Here is a 6712-nt window from a genome sequence, read left to right on the forward strand (position 1 = left end):
GGGATGAGGATCTGTGTATCATCTGCATAGTTAGTGTAGGTGATACCTAGACCGTCTAGATCATCGAAAAGGGGCTTTGTGAAAATATTGTAGAGGGTGGGATATACACATTATCCTTGGGGTACGCCGCATGAGATAGGAGCAGGGTCTGCACTTGCTAGAGGAGAGAAAACTCGCATTGTCCTGTAATCTAAGAAGATCCATGCGTCTGCTTCATGGGAGAAGCAGGCTGCCGTGATCAGATGATTGCAAAGTATTGCATGGTCTACTAAATCAAATGCGGCAGACAGGTCAAGGAGTAGTAGGAGTGAAGTCGTACCTTTATCTCTTAGGGTGTCTATTTGTGCCTTAAGGTCTAGGAGTGCAGTCTCAGTACCATGCTATGGTATGAAGCCAGACTGTCAAACTCCTAGGAGGTGGTTTAGTTACAGGTGGTGCTGAATTTGTAGGTAAGCTACTTTGCAAATTAACAAGGGGGGTCCTGGGAGTCCCTCTGCCAGACATTAGTCCTGGTTATGAGAGACTTCCCTGAATCTTTAGTTCACTATCTTTCACAGAGAAGAAATACCCCAAACATATCAGTCTTTGTCCTGCCCTGGGGCAGTCCAGCACCGAAATACTAGGCAATTCTCCTCTGAACAAGAGTACCAACAGAAACCCCAGACACGTGTTTCGGTCTGGTTGGACCTGATCAGTAGGATGGATCTGTGCCTCTCTAAGAATAGTGAGCAAGGGGTCCACGTCTGGATTCCCCTATTAACTTAGGGTGAGACCCAAAGTTACTTAAATATGCAAATTAACAAGGGGGTTCTGTTGGTACTCTTGGTCAGAGGAGAATTGCCTAGCATTTCGGTGCTGGACTGCCCCAGGGCAGGACAAAGACTGATATGTTTGGGATATTTCTTCTCTGTGAAAGATAGTGCGCTAAAGACTCTGGGTAAGTCTCTCGTAACCAGGACTAATGTCTGGCAGAGGGACTCCCAGAACCCGCCTTGTGAATTTGCATATTTAAGTAATTTTGGGTCTCACCTAGGATGAGACATTGAGTGGAATGTTTTAGATTGTCAGATAATAGGTTCATGAGGTCTTCCTCAAAGGAACCTAGGGGGCCTGGTGGTCGGTATATCAGGTGGATCGTGATAGTTTGGTTGTTGGCAATGGTGAGTTTAGCTGTGAGGGATTCACAGGAGTTGGTATTATGGGGTGAGGAGAGTCTTAGGGCTAGGTGATTTTTGACAATTATAGCAAGGCCGCCACCTCTAGAAGTGGTGCGATCCATGCGTATAAGAGTATAATTATCTGGGATGGCTAACATGATGGCTGGTCCTGCTGCGGCATGAAGCCAGGATTCCGTAATGGCCAGGAGATCTATGTTTTCATTTTGGATTATGTCCGCTATTTCAGTGGCATGGGCTACCATAGAGCGGTCGTTTATTAGGGCGCCTTTTATTCCAAGTAGGGTAGTTGGGGCAGAGGAAGGCTGGACTTTGTGTTGGCATTTTGGGGGGAGGTGGATTCTCTAAAGATTCGACTGTTGAGTTGTAGTCGGTGTTGGCCAATGTTGTCTATATTTCGTGGAGTGTTGGTGGTATGCAAGGTGTGCCTATTGTGATTAGAAGCGGTTGGGCCTTAGATAGTGGGTCATACATTCTTGGGAGTCAGGCGCTGAGTCTTAGGTTATGCTGTTGGAGGCTGAAAGGATTGGTGGCCATGATGGTTTGCCCTGGGGTACACTTCCGTGAGGTAGCTGGGTCTGTGGCTGGGATAGGTTTGAGATGTGAAGGGTGGTCAAATAGAGGATGGATCTGAGTAGAACTGTGTAGAATAGTGGTATATACATAGTAAGCTAGTGTAGTTGGCTTGGAGTGCAGGCCACCTAAATGCAACTTAACAAGTGAACGTAGGTAAGCACTGTCTGATAACTGTTTGGCATGTACAAGCGACCTAAATGCAAGATTACAAGGCTGATTTCTAATCAGTGCTGCAACCTATATACAAATACCTTGCTACAGCATAATAATATTTATTCTCAGATTATAAAATGGTTTGTATTTTATTGATAATGGTTAGATGGTGAGCCACTTGGATGGTAGAATTGCAACAAAGCTCCTTTTTCATAGGTACAGAAGAAGGAATGATGGTTGTGTCCCGTCTTCAATTCAAGTTTCTTAGAACTTTCCACCACCTTTTGAATCCTCCCCATCAGGTCAAAGCCAAAGCAGATACCAATGCCAACTGTGGAAGTCCAACATACTTTAAGAGGATTGTTAATTTTCTTGCAACATCTCCTCTATTTCTTTATCCCAGTTGTCATCTCGTCTTTCTGATTCTGAAACAACCTCATACTCCTTAAGTTCTTGCTGTAGTTCTTTTTCCCAATCTGCAGAATCATCTTTAGTTGTGCAGATCTGATTCTTTTGATCAAGTACCAGTTGCTCCATACCCTGCCTTGGATCATCTTGAGTTAAGTCACAAGCATCGAAAGCATCACTCACAAATTCAGATACACCTGGGCTTGTCGAAATCTCATCATCGTCCTCTTGCGGTTTCCCTTGTGATTTCACAGATGCAGGTGGCGTTTTGGGTCGAACTGTTTCTGACAATTCATTCTCTTGTCTGGAGCCAATCTTCACATCCTTTTCTATGGCGTGCTGCTGAGATGCCGGTGCAGTAAGCTGCGCAGACTGTCTGATGAGGGAGACTCGATAAAAATCATTTCTCCAAAATACATCTTCTTTGACACAGTAATGCCTGCGAGGATTCCTCGTTCTCCACGCTGCGTAAACACTTTCAGCAAGGCGGTTGTTTGGATTGCTGCACCATGGTTCCAGCACAGATTTCTCGCTCTCTGTGCTTCCAGGATGTTAGCACTTTCAGTGACTGAAAAGCGTAGTCTGAAATGCATGTTTGCTCTCCCTGTGTTTTTCTCGGTTTCAGAGTCATTCTTGTTCTCTGTGTGTGTGGGATCCAGATTGCAACAGCATTTGGGTGGGTTTCTGGTTAGGTCGCTGTGTTAATTGTCCTTTGATTTTTTGGCAAAGCCTACCACCCTTTCATGTTGATCTGTGATACCTTTGGTTTGGGTTCAGGGGAACTTCCATGGTTCTCTGGAAAAGGTGAGTGTTCGGAGATCTTTGCTTGTGTGCATTGGTTGTAATCGGGATTATGTGGGTGTCCATCATCCTCTGTTTGTGTTGAGAAAAAAAACAGGCCAATCGCAAGGGGGAGAAAGGGGTTGCAAGCAATGAGCGGCAAGCAACGTGATTAAGGAACGACTGTGTTGATCATGCCTGGGAGAAAATATTAATCTACAAAGTGAAGCCCCAGAACATTGGCCTTTTTTTCCTGAACAGCCATTCCTGAACTTTTGCCATAGTTTGGACAGAGTGATGTAGGCGTATGTTGGCTAACTGGTATAAAAAGGGTTTTGTGGTTCAATTTGGAATCAGTACTGTGTAGGTAGTGGCAGAGGTTCCACAGCAGTTGAGAGAATAGGGTTTAGTAGCGAGACAGGTAAAAAACAGAAAGAATTTAGTTGGGGGGAGAGGCAGAACATTGAAAGATGCTTTAGTTGAGGGTAGGTGGAAAGAAATGGGACTTAGTTGAGGAAGAGTTCGAAAATGGAAATAGGAAAGACATTTTATTGTGACAACCTTCCATGACATAAAAACATGTGCCAGAAAAATGTGAAGAACGTGGCAGGATGAAATTACATTCAATGGGCTCTATCATGAGTTGGGTGGTATCCCGGCACTAATTCCGCCGGCATACCGCCCAACGCAATTAAACTCAGTCCAGAGCAATTTGCGCTGGATCCCGAGTTTCTGTGAGGAGGTAAATCCCCATTCCCGTTGGTTCCATTAGATCCAATGGGGGTCTCTCAGCACTATTAGTGGTGGCGCAATTAGTGCCAACACTAATAGCACTGAAAATTAGCAGAAAGTGGTGATTTTTACCTCCAGCATACCTTGATCCCAAACCTTGCAAGTCCAGAAGATTAGCCTCACTGGAGCGGAGTGGCCTAACCGGGGTGTAGCAGTTGAATTTTTCCCTAAGGTATTCCGCCCCCTGTCCATGCAGGGCCCGGTGAACCAGACAGCGTGATTTAAATGTTATTCTTTGTCCTATCGGGAGCCAGTGCAAGGCCCGTGGCACAGGGCTGATGTGGGCTCCGTACAGAGAGTCAGTAGCTACTCTAGCTGTTAAATTCTGCAGTAGCTGTAAGCTATGAAGAGTGCCCAGAGGTTGAGCCAAGGAACAGGGCATTACAATAGTTTTAAACCCTTGATGATCTTTTACAATTAAATACCTACAGTATTAAATACCTGTAGTCATCCTGTGATCATTGTTTGTTACTAATCATTGCACAATTAATGACATACACCTTCAAAAAGTATCACTCTGGTCAAGAAATCCCCTCTTTTTACCCAGCATTGCCTCCAATGAACCACAAAAACATCTGCTTCCAAAATCTGGAAAAGGCCCTGGGACAGTCTTCCCTCGGAAGCTCCACAAATGTCACTCGCAGGTGCATTCCCACGTAAAGTGACACGTCAAAGACAGCATTCAGTGCTGTAGATGTTAGACATCATATGCCCAGCCTTCCTGAAACACATACAAAAACTAAGAAACCATGGTTCTCTCGCTTACTAAGCCAATAATAATAATAATAGTAATACTGATGATTATATTAAGAATAAAATAATAATTGCAATAAGAATAGCAATAATACCAATAATAAAATTGATTATAATAATAATAAAAGAAATGTTTCTATAACACTTGCTACCATTGCTTTTGTCATTTTGCATCACTGTAATTACATATGTTTCTATCACCCAATTCATTGGCACTCAATTTCACAATGTATTAACCTTTAAAGATTTTTGCTTCACATACAAATGTTCTAAGGCTGTACCTCAAATAATTTTTGGCAACTAGAGAACTTTTGATCAACTCCTCATCAGTGTATTGCTTGAAACATACCCAAAATTAGTAAATGATCGCCAAGATAAAATGTACCTTTTGCTCGACACTGTCACAACAGCATCTGGCATCCTGGTTAAGCCCACCTTCATCAACACCAGCTGGAATTTCATGTACACCTGATCCTACTTTTTCCTCATTTTAATGCAAGGACTAAAAACAATCATTGCTGGTTTGAGAACCAACTTCAGTAAATAACGCCACCCTTTACAAGTTCCCTGTAAACGTGGCTTGAACTAGGAAATATCAAAGACATTAGTCCTCAGAAAAAATCTTACAATTAAAAATAAAACACTTGAAAAGTGTGCACCCACCCCATTCTCCAAAACGACCAGTCGAGTAACTTTTCAGAAAATGTTGCGTGGGACATGACATCTGAAGACAAAGTGCCCCAGACAAATGAATGGGGAAAAATGGTGTGCCATGAAAGCTGGGGGGGGGGCAAACACTGCTGTCCCCCCCTAAAATTACGCCCATGAAAAAGACTAACAAAGAAAGTCCCTTGGAATCTCTCAACTAGCCATCTACCCAAGTCTTCATTTAGAGACTACTTTCCTCAGGAACATAAAAAGTAACCTATGCATTCTGGATGATGGTGGCTCCAGGCTTATATTTCGTCTTGTTATCTCTGCAACCATGTAGACCACGAAAGATAGGTCACTCTGAAATCAAGATTTAGCCTTCAGTACAATACCTGAAGCAGTTTTCTCTCCTTCATGTATAACAAAAGTCCTTTAGCCATGCCAGGAATGGAAATGCTCCATTTTAATCAGTGTCAAATTCCTAAAATGCGCATCATTTTTCATATGTTTCACATGGGTGTAGCTAATGTCCTGAAGTCGGCGCCATGAAAACAAGAGAAAGAAGACACATTGAACTATAGGCTGGTCTCTGAAAGAGGAGCATCCACATTGAAGACACCAGGAACAATCCTCAGCATATGTTATATCTATGAATAGTATTATCTTATGTTATAAAGATTTGTACCGTACACCACAGCAATTTGGCAGATCATAAAGAGGGGGGGGGGGGCAGGTAAGGGTTTTGGGAAGAGAGGAGGAAATGCAAGAAAGCTTTGCTGCTGTGTTTATGCTTTTAGACAAGCAGTACCCTGATCTGGGTGTGGCGATTTCTTTCTAGGTGTCAGGTGTAGATGGCATGAAGGCTTTTGTATCCAGAGGGGAGCCATGCATACTCATTTTGCTAGGGTGCATTGGCTGGGACTGTGATATGTAAGTTTACTGTGTAGGTGTAGCAATATTTTGATTCATGTCTGTCAGGCGAGTTGTTTAATTTATGTGTGCATGTGGCTTAGCTGGTATGTGTATAGTATGTTTGAGATTGAAAAGCTGTCTTGGGGATTAGTAGAGGGGTTGGTGGTCCATTTGGAATATCTATCTTATGCAGGCACGACTGCATTGCTTGGTGGTGGTGTGGTACTGGTATGGCATTCCCTTGAGGTCATGCAATGGTTGGTGTGTCTTTCTCTTGGGAAGATTGGTCGAGGTTCAGGCGGTGGATAGTTTACTTTTCTGAGGGCTGGATTGTTTGGTTGTCATAAAAACCCAGAGGGCTTCTGCTTTCTGGGCAGTTAGTTGATTATGCACTGAAAAGCCAGGTCTTTAGTGTTTTCCTGTCAATAAGGTGGCGTTCGATTATACAGATTTTCTTTGGAAGAGAGTTCCTTGGTTTGGCGTCCATGTTGGAGAAGACCAATCCCTCATGC

General features: G+C 43.4%; 1 pseudogene; it reads right to left on the minus strand.

Moving 5' to 3' along the window:
- Positions 1–2022: 2022 nt before the first annotated feature.
- Positions 2023–5099, minus strand: LOC138580034 (synapse-associated protein 1 pseudogene; annotated as a pseudogene).
- Between the last annotated feature and the right edge of the window lie 1613 nt (positions 5100–6712).

This window comes from Ambystoma mexicanum, chromosome 3p, assembly GCF_040938575.1.
Source record: "Ambystoma mexicanum isolate Mex_15411 chromosome 3p, UKY_AmexF1_1, whole genome shotgun sequence".
NCBI classification, from domain to species: domain Eukaryota; kingdom Metazoa; phylum Chordata; class Amphibia; order Caudata; family Ambystomatidae; genus Ambystoma; species Ambystoma mexicanum.